General features: G+C 43.7%; 1 long non-coding RNA gene across 1 annotated transcript; it reads left to right on the top strand.

Moving 5' to 3' along the window:
• Window positions 1-248: 248 nt before the first annotated feature.
• Window positions 249-5,257, top strand: LOC128847674 (uncharacterized). Its single transcript, XR_008446932.1, has 3 exons — window positions 249-441; window positions 2,597-2,696; window positions 4,648-5,257. It is a non-coding gene; the product is annotated as an uncharacterized LOC128847674 (long non-coding RNA).
• The last annotated feature ends 4,507 nt before the right edge of the window (window positions 5,258-9,764 follow it).

Raw genomic sequence — 9,764 nt, 5'->3', positions numbered from 1 at the left:
AGTATCTTTATTAAGTTTGCATTTATGGTAATTAAAATCATTTAAGCAAAACAAATATTGACAAATAAAACATGGCAAATTAATACACTACCATTTGCAAATATGCAATACATATGTGTTTCTTTACAGGATAAAAATATCTAGGTGATGGTCAAATAATCTTCAGTACTGAGGTATGAAACATTAGATATTACAATGATTCTTATTTTTGTGTGTTAAGTTTTTTTTTTCTCCTCAGATTTTCTTCTCACTGGATACCAGGATAGGGGCAAAAGAATATTAAAAGCTTCCAAAATTCAGTATCAAAACTGTACACACTGCAGAGTCGAGGACTCAAGAAAAATACCAGTTGGCTTCCACATGAAATCCTGGATGTTCGTTCTTACTGAAGCGGAATGATCTAGATGAGAGAGCACTGGACTGGAACTCAGGACACCTGGGGTCTGTTTCCTGCTCTGCTACACGCCTGCTGTGTGACTTTGGGAGTGTTGCTTTGCCACTTCGAGCCTCAGTTTCCCCATCTATAAAGATCAGGGGGTAGCCGTGTTAGTCTGTATCCACAAAAACAACAAGGAGTCCGGTGGCACCTTAAAGACTAACAGATTTATTTGGGCATAAGCTTTCGTGGGTAAAAAACCTCACTTCTTCAGATGCATGGAATGAAAATTACAGATGCAGGCATTATATAATGACACATGAAGAGAAGGGAGTTACCTAACAAGTGAACTCCCTTCACTTCATGTGTCATTATATAATGCCTGCATCTGTAATTTTCACTCCATGCATCTGAAGAAGTGGGATTTTTACCCACGAAAGCTTATGCCCAAATAAATCTGTTAGTCTTTAAGGTGCCACCGGACTCCTTGTTGTTCCCATCTATAAAGTGATGATAATAGTATTTAACTTTCTTAATAAAGTGATATTAGGTGTAAGTGTGAAGAGATAAGTATTCTAAGTCTATATTATTATAATGAGCTAAATGTTCTTGTTATATATGATGGGGTGTAATGCATTTTTCTTGAGGAATCATTATGCTTTACAGTAACAACATTCAATAGTCTTTTCCAAAAGAAATTAAAACTATGGCTATGGTAACACTTGGAGCTAGTGGAGTGATTCCCAGCTTGAGCGTACATACTTGTGCTAGCTCTTATCAAGCTAGTGCGCTAAAAATAGTAGTATAGCCATGGTAGCGTGAGCAGCAGCAAGCAGTGGCATGGGCTAGCCATGCTGACTACAAACCTACCAAGACCCCATGGACACATATTTGGGGTGGCTAGCCCATGCCACCATTCACCACTGCCTGTGCTTCCTAGCTACGTTACTATTTTTAGCACACTAGCTTGATGACAGTATGTCTTGTCAAGCTGGGAATCACACCCCTAGCTCCAAGTGTAGATGTAGCCAGTGATTCTTCACTCTTTATTACTCAGTATGATATTTCCAATGTAGCTGTAGTTTTTATGTCTTTAACCATTACTGGATTGATGGAAATAGAATAGCCTTCCATTGCAGAGCTATTCTGTGCTTGGCTAGGAGGAGTACAATATAAATAGATTTCTATTGGTGTTTGACTCTGTATCTTGTTTGAAGGTCTTTAATGATATGGAGTAGGCATAGTTTTGGATCACATGAGTTAAGTTTTGTTATCCAGGAAATATGCTTAATAATTGCTGCATATTTAAGGGTGCCTCATAGGGACATTGCTATACCATGTGTGTGGGTACCAGTTTCTGTTTGGCACTGAAATGAGAAATTAGGTGATGTTACAAGGGGCGGTGTAGATTCTTTGTGGGATTTTGTACAAAGTTATGCAGAATTTTTAATGTTATAACATTGAATTGAATGCTAGAACAAGAGGAAAATATTCAAAAGTGTCTAAGTCCCATTTTCAAAAGTGATTTAGGCACTTAAGAGCTTACATCTCATGGAAAATCAATAGGAGATAGGCTCTTGAGTGCCTAAATCTCTTTTGAAAATGGGACTTAGTCTTCCAAATTACTTGGGTGCTTTTGAAAATTGTACTCCATACCATTTCCCCATGTCATTATTTCCCAGTATCTAAGTCCATCTTCCATCTACCGGGTACTTCTAGGATCTGGTTTAGAAATACTCTTATTGATCCAAGATAATGCATGTTTATTGTACAGGGAGAAAATGAATGTATTTTCAACTACAGAATCATTTGTTTTGTTAAATTTAGGTTTTAAAGCTGTAGTAGTGTATTTGGATGTAGTGTAAATAATTTATCCTAAGTGGTTATCGGAGGGGGATCAAGAGTGTAGAACTCTTTCTGCACTCTTCATATAATTATAATTTTACTTTGCTGTTGCTTAAAAGCTATCTAGCCAAAAGACAATTATGCCTTTTCTGATACATAGCTATAAATAATTGAAGATCCTATGGCAGTTCTTTAAAGACTGAGAGAGGCTAGCAGATTGAGCTACGTTTAGATGTGCATATGGTGAGTTAAAGCTTTTGCCCAGGCTTCCTCATAAGTTTGTTCATATATCCTAGGATGGAGATATAAATTAGAAGCATTTAAAGAGCATCATATAGTGAAATCTCAGTGATGAGTGTTTTTTTCGCTTTACAGGCAGGAATAGACTGGGATCGTGGCAGGATCTAGATGATTGGAGCTGTACTAAGTATAGTTGAAAGTTGGGAAGGACCAAGACCCCATTCACCATTCAGTGGTGAGTATTAGTGTCTTGAGCATTTAGCTGTACCATATGTGAAAGACATGGCTGATCTGATCCTCTTAAAATAGGCTTTGGGTAGGTTAGCTAGAAATACTAGCAAAATGTAACAGGGCCAGATTTCCGGGTCTGTTAAGATTACCAGTTGCCACTTGAGCTAGTGCTGGCATTCATTGGGTTCTTTTCATTATGGAGACTTTTAATCATGTATTTGTTGTTCCCAGTTGGCACTTACTCCCCTTTGGAAAGCCCCAAGGTCCTACATGATATTTTTTTTCTTCATTTTAGATGGCAAAAAGTGACATAGAGAATGAGGTGGGGGAGGAAGCGGGAGGGGGAGAGAGAGGGGTTAAGTGATTGGCTCCGGGTCACACAAGAAGTGTGTGTCAGAGAACCTAACTCCAGACTCCCACTTCAAAGCTATCCCTCCTTCTTGTCTCCATCATAGAAAGTGCTTTTCAGGGTTTTGACTGGCTCAGTGGTGTTTGGTAGTACAGCACGCTGGACGTGAAAGGAACATACCTTTATAAAGGTCAGTCAGGAACTCGCAGCCTGGGTATAATCAAGGAGGCTCCCTGCTCCACCTAAAACAGAAAAAGGAAGCTGACTAGGGGGCCAGAGACTAGAAGTTACACAACTGGCAAGGGGGAGGTGATCTTTGGCCAGCTCCCTGACGGTAAAGCCTTTGAATTGTAGTTCAAGTGCTCCTTTCATGGGGCTTCATTAAAGGGAGTCATACTTATGTTAATTAGTGTGCGTGGCTTCCTCTTGCCCTGGTCTGAACAAGCACATTTGTTGACACCCAGTTGAGGAAAAATAAGGCAAAGCGTAACCCCAGTACCACTCCTGGCCATAAGGGAATATATGTGGTGGCCCACCTCTTTACATGCAGTAATGTTAATTAGTTAGAGAAAGCAATTGTAAGTATTTTAATGTAGGCTGCGGTACTTTCTCAGTTCAGACCATATAAAAATATTTATAACTGAATCGTCTTAATGAATAAGATGACAGTGTTCATGGATAATGTAACCAAATATACCAGGTGCATCAATGTCTTAGGCAATTACCAAGAAGAGGTTTTTGTGCAACTCTTAAAATTTAAATCAAAATTGGCAGGAAGAGTAAATTAACGTTGAATTACAATGGAATTCCTATGCAGGTGTATGACATCCAAATTAATACCAAATGAGCCTCTCATGATTAATGTTAGTATCATGAACACCAAAGGAATTAATAAAGATTAGATCAATTATTATAAAGTGTCACCCAAAAGAAAGTTCTTTGTAAGGAATGATGTACTGTATGAAAAAAAATCACAATACCCCAGTCCCCACTCCACTTCCCCAAAAGGCATGTTAACAGAATGATAAAGAGCTGAGTGAAATTGGAAAACTCACACTGAAGTGCTCTGGTCTGATCTTTTCTGGCAATCTGTGCATCTCCATTGCTCTGTGGATATACTGTGTAACCTGACTGACACATGTGCTATATACAATATTATGCACAACCAACATTTGGAGGATGTGGGCCTGGGACAGGGCAGGTTCCTTTCCCACCCTGGCAGCCCTTACAAACAATCTTAGATGTGTCTTGCTTGTCAATACCTCTGTGGGTTTTATTAATGTTACCACTGTGACGTTGTGCAGTCTATATGGTTTTATAAAAAACTTGATAATAAGTCAATATAATGTAACTGAGATAGTTTTAGAGAAAATACGGTAATAAGTGAATGTAAGTAACTGGGATATGCCTCATGCAAAAGGTCACTTGTAAGGTATCATTCCAAAGCTTATAATCTACTGAATGTGATCATCTGATTTGTATAAATGTACCACTCTTGTATCTAAAACTAGAAATATAAAATGTAACTCTGAGGGCCTATTGTAATTGTGTAAAGTGTGGACCATTAATGATGGTTTGGAATCTTGATGACTCCCATTGTCTGCAGATGGCTGTATTTACCTGTGAGTCTTCCTGTATATGTGTGTGCTGGCAAGTGAGTAATGAAGTCTTGCAGTGACATGTGATCATGTCACCTGAACTGGAATCCATCTTTAACCTGGTGCTTTTCCAGTGAGGGGGGTGGAAACCCAGAGAGACAAAGAGTTCCCGCCTTATGCAAAAGATATATAAAGGGGGGAAGAGAACAGAGAAGGAGAGAAGCCATCATGAAGAATCCCCTAGCTACCACCTGAGCTGCAACAAGAGCTGTACCAGGGGAAAGAATTGTGCCCAGGCCTGGAAGGTGTCCAGTCTGAGAAAAACTTACTGAAACATCTCTGAGGGTGAGATTATCTGTATTTAGTTTGATTAGGCATAGATTTGCGCATTTTATTTTATTTTGCTTGGTGACTTACTTTGTTCTGTCTGTTACTACTTTGAACCACTTAAATCCTACCGTCTGTATTTAATAAAATCACTTTTTATTTAGTAATTCACTCAGAGTATGTATTAATACCTGGGGGAGCAAACAACTGTGCATATCTCTCTATCAGTGTTATAGAGGGCGAACAATTTATGAGTTTGCCCTGCATAAGCTTTATGCAGGGTAAAACGGATTTATCTGGGTTTAGACCCCATTGGGAGTTGGGCATCTGAGTGCTAAAGACAAGCACGCTACTGTGAGCTGTTTTCAGGTAAACTTGCAGCTTTGGAACAAGTGATTCAGACCCTGGATCTGTGTCTGGAGCCAAACAGGAGTGTCTGGCTCAGCAAGACAGGGAGCTGGAGTCCTGAGCTGGCAGGGAAAACAGAAGCAGGGGTAGTCTTGGCACATTGGGTGGCAGCTCCCAAGGGGGTTTCTGTGATCCAACCCATCACAACCACCACCAAGTCTCTCTTACAATCCCTGTGCAGCACCTCTGCCTGCAGTGTCCTTCAACCCTCAGCCCTTTCTCCAGGAAGAGGAAGAAATCTCACCAGCCAGCGACCTAGCTTTTCATGGGCTCTGCCAGCCCCTCCTCACCATGCTTTTAACTAGCCTCCCCAGCCAGTGAGAACATTAGTTCCTTAGCTCATCAACCTCCAGTCTGTTTAAGCAATTAAGTACTCTCCTCCTCCAGGAAAGGCCTGATGGTGCTAATTAATGCTTAAGTGACCAGAGTGCTGGGTCAGCTACTGGCTCCCAGCACTCTGTCACAGAGCCACAAGGGGCCTTTTCCCAAGGAATTTCTGTAGTTTATAGATACAGAGTAATACATTCACATACTCTCTAAAATGCAGGTGAACTTTAACCATAAACTCAGGTGAAGTGGGAAAATATGCAGACCAGCTTCCTGCCCCTCTTTATTTTTGTTTGTTATAGGAAAACAAAATGTCTTGAATCTAGTTCTAGGATCTCTCTCTGTGTCTCTGTCTCTGTCTCTCAGAGGTGGATTGATTATAAATATCACAGATAATTCTTTTTAAATGTTAGTAAATTACAAGAATATTACTTTCAAGCTAAGTCATATGAGAGACAGCTGACTGGATTCAGGGGCAAAACCATTTTTTTTCAGCCAAAAATAGGTGTATATCATGGGAAAGTTGACCAATGCTTAATCACAGGGGAGCTAGTGTGAGTAGAATATAGTATGAGTTTCATCTTTATGATTCATTTGGAATTAATTGCAATAGCATGCTGTTTAAATACCTGAACTCTGAAATTTATAGTAAATTTATTCAATTGATTTGTTGAAGAATATTTTGACTCATTAACTCAGAAATAAATTACTTGTTGGAAAGAGCCAGATAATTAGTGGTTTTCAGAGGCTGCAAGGAAAAGAAAAAGGCATGGATCCTGCAAACACTTATGCACAAGTTTAACTTTACTCTTAGGAGTAGTCCAATTGAAGGCAATGGGAATGGTCAGAAGCTTGAAGTTTTTAATCATGTATGCTAGTGTCTGCAGGATGGGTTCTGTGGTGAAAAAAACTTAATAAACTATGAGCTACTGGCTCCCAGTAAACTATGAACAGGGGAAGAGAGACTGCATTGCAGTATCATTACGGAAATAACTGTGAAATATTATTTTATCAAGTTAATAAGGGCCCTCGTTCAGAAAAGCATTTCTATTAAGACAGATACTTAAGCACATGTTTAAAAGTTTTCTTGAATTGGAACGGACTTAAGCATGTGCTTAAGTGCTTTCCTCAGTTGGGCCCAAAGTTAATAGCAATAATACCGTATCACAAGTGTGCTACAAGTGTCTGGGCCACAAGAAACATATGAACTGAACATTGTATGATGGTGTAAGAGAAAAGGAAGCTAATAATAGTAATAAATTGTATTATCATAAAACCTGTGGGTCCTTGTCAAGGACCAGGATCCCCTTGTGCTAGGCATTGTAAAAACACAGAACAAAAAGACAGTCTTGAAGAGCTTACTATCTAAATACACAAGACCGACAAAGTGTAGGGGAAGGGATAGAACACACAGCAAAATGAACAATGTGATAGCAGCAAATATGATGTTAGTTCCATTCTTTTTTCTTTTGCTTAGGAGGGGATCAGCTAAGGCGAAGGGAGAGAGGATATTGAAGAGGAGGAGAGTAGGTCTATGTCTACACTACCGCCTGTGTCGGCAAAACGTATGTCACTCAGGGGTGAAAATATTCCACCTTCTCCTCTCCCCTTCCCCCCACCCCTGAGCGACATAAATTACACCAGCATATGCACTAGTGTGCAAAGCACTATGTCAGCAGGACAGCTTCTCCCACTGACATAGCTTATGCTGCTGCTTGCTGGGGTGTGTGGGTTTTTTTATGCTGATGGCATAGTGCGTCTACACCAGCGCTGTATGTATAGACATGGCCTAGGAGGAGTGATGTTGAGATGACAAAACTGAGAGGATTTGTGCAAACATCCAATCAGCAAAGGGCAGAGGAATAGAGTCAAAACTCTAGAAAGTTCTCCAAAGGTCCGTGCCTGTACTGGCTGGAGTCTCTAGAGGTATGTCTACACTGCAGCTGTAACTGTGTCTCCCAGGCCGGGCAGAGAGACATAGGCTAGTTGTACTCAAGCTAGCATGCTAAGAACACCGGTGTGGATGTTTAGGCACAGGCTAGCCACCCAAGTTTCGACGTAGAGGGCGGGGGATTATATTCACATGGCTAACCCATGCTGCTACCCATGCCTCAATGTCCACACTGCTATTTTTAGTGCACTAACTTGAAATTTCAGTATAGCCAGAGCATGTCTGTATACCCAGAGGCACGCTGCCAGCTGCACTGTAGATATACCCTGGCTGGCTCCTCTTTGCAACTTTCTCCCAGGTCCACATGATGGGGGAAGGGCAAACACCATCTAGATCCTAATTTCCCCAGAACTCCCTTGCACTCTTCTGGGTCTAGGTGGATACTAGGAGGAGGAGTGGCTCTGGCTGGGCCCTATTTCCTCCACTCCCTCCTCATTGCTGCACTCCCTGCTTTGGCTGTCTCTGCCACTAGCTAGTAGCGCTGTGTGGAGAGAGCATGGTGACAGGATACCAGAGGGGTTATATTGATACAAGTGAAGGAACACTTACTGATTCATAGTCTCCTGGATATTCCAGGCCATAGCATTTCATCCAGTCACCCTGTACTGAGCCCAATAACTTGTATATGACTAAAGCATACCTTCCATAAGGGCATCCATCATTCTCTGATTTTTTTTCTATCAAAGCCTTAGGGAAGAATTTAAAGTCCAAATCCTGCAGTCTGATATGGGCAGATTGCTGCACTTGTGCAGAGCCCTATTGACTACAATCATAGGCGTGCGTACGGGGTGTGCCGGGTGTTCCCAGGCACACCCTAATGCAGGGGTGGGGAAATGGCCCAACTCTCCCGGCGTGGCAAGCCACGGGGTCTGCACTCCCGGGCCGGAGCGCCCAGCCGAGCACAGCAAGTTGCCGGCCCCTCCCCTGCCTTCCCTCCTCCTCTGGAGCGATGTCACCACGCGGGCAGTGCTCTGGGGGCCGGGGCTGCGCGCTCCCGCGGGGCAGTGTTTGACTCCGCAGGGAGGCAGACATGCTCCCCACTCATCCAGAACCATGCTGCTGCGCATGCAGCATTCTGAGGGGTGGAGCTGCCCCCTCCTGCGGGACAGTGTGTCTGGCTCTGTGCGGAGCAGAACATGCTGCTAGGAGCCTCATGGTAAGGGGTCCGGGGCCGGGGGGGTTGGATAAGGGGTGGGGGCAGTCAGGGGACAGGGAGAAGGGTGGGTTGTAGGGGGTGCGATCCCGGGGGGGGGTGGTTAGGGGCGGGGGGTCTCTGGAGGGGGCAGTCAGGGAGCAGAGGGGGTTGGATGGGGAATGGGAGTCCCGGGGTCTGTCAGAGGGCGGGGGGTAGACAGGGGTAAGGGCAGTCAGGGGACAGGGAGCAAGGAGGGTCCTGGGGGCGCAGTTAGGGTGGGAGGTCTCTGGAGAGGGTGGTCAGGGGACAAGGAGCTGGGGGGAGTTGGATGAGTCGGGAGTTCGGGGGGGGCTGTCAGGAGGCAGGGGTGTGGAAAGGGGTTGGGGAAGGCAGGGAGCAGGGGAGGTTGTATGGGTCGGGAGTTCTGGGAGTCCTGTCAGGGGGCGGGGAGTGGTTGGATAGGCATGGGAATCCAGGGGGTCTGTCTGGGGGCAGGTGTGTGGATAAGGATCGGGGCAGTCGGCGACGGGTAGGGTCCTAGGGGGGCAGTCAGGGGACAAGGAGCAGAGAGGCTTAGATAGGGGGTGGGGTCCCAGGAGGGGATAGTCAGGGGACAAGGAGCAGGGGGGGTTGGAGGTTCTGAAGGGGGCAGTCAGGAGGTGGGAAGTAGGAGGGAGTGGATGGGGCGGGGCTAGGGCGGGGCTCCTTGGGTGCACACCCTAATGAAATGTGCTGCGTATGCCTATGACTACAATGGGACTCTGTGCCGGCATAGGGGTCCATGAAAATGGATCACATTGTAAGATCACAGTCTAAATTTGTCAAGGGTAATTTATAGTCCTGTGGAAACACAGCCAGTTACACAAACTGAGACTGGCATCGAGCCTCATATAGCATTCGTACTCTCAGTAACAGAGCAACCTCCACATTTGTAAATATGAACTCTACATACAGTGTTAGATCCTGATCACAATGGG

This window comes from Malaclemys terrapin, chromosome 1 (genome assembly GCF_027887155.1).
Source record: "Malaclemys terrapin pileata isolate rMalTer1 chromosome 1, rMalTer1.hap1, whole genome shotgun sequence".
Taxonomy (NCBI): domain Eukaryota; kingdom Metazoa; phylum Chordata; order Testudines; family Emydidae; genus Malaclemys; species Malaclemys terrapin.
This window is presented reverse-complemented; position numbering and strand designations above follow the sequence as displayed.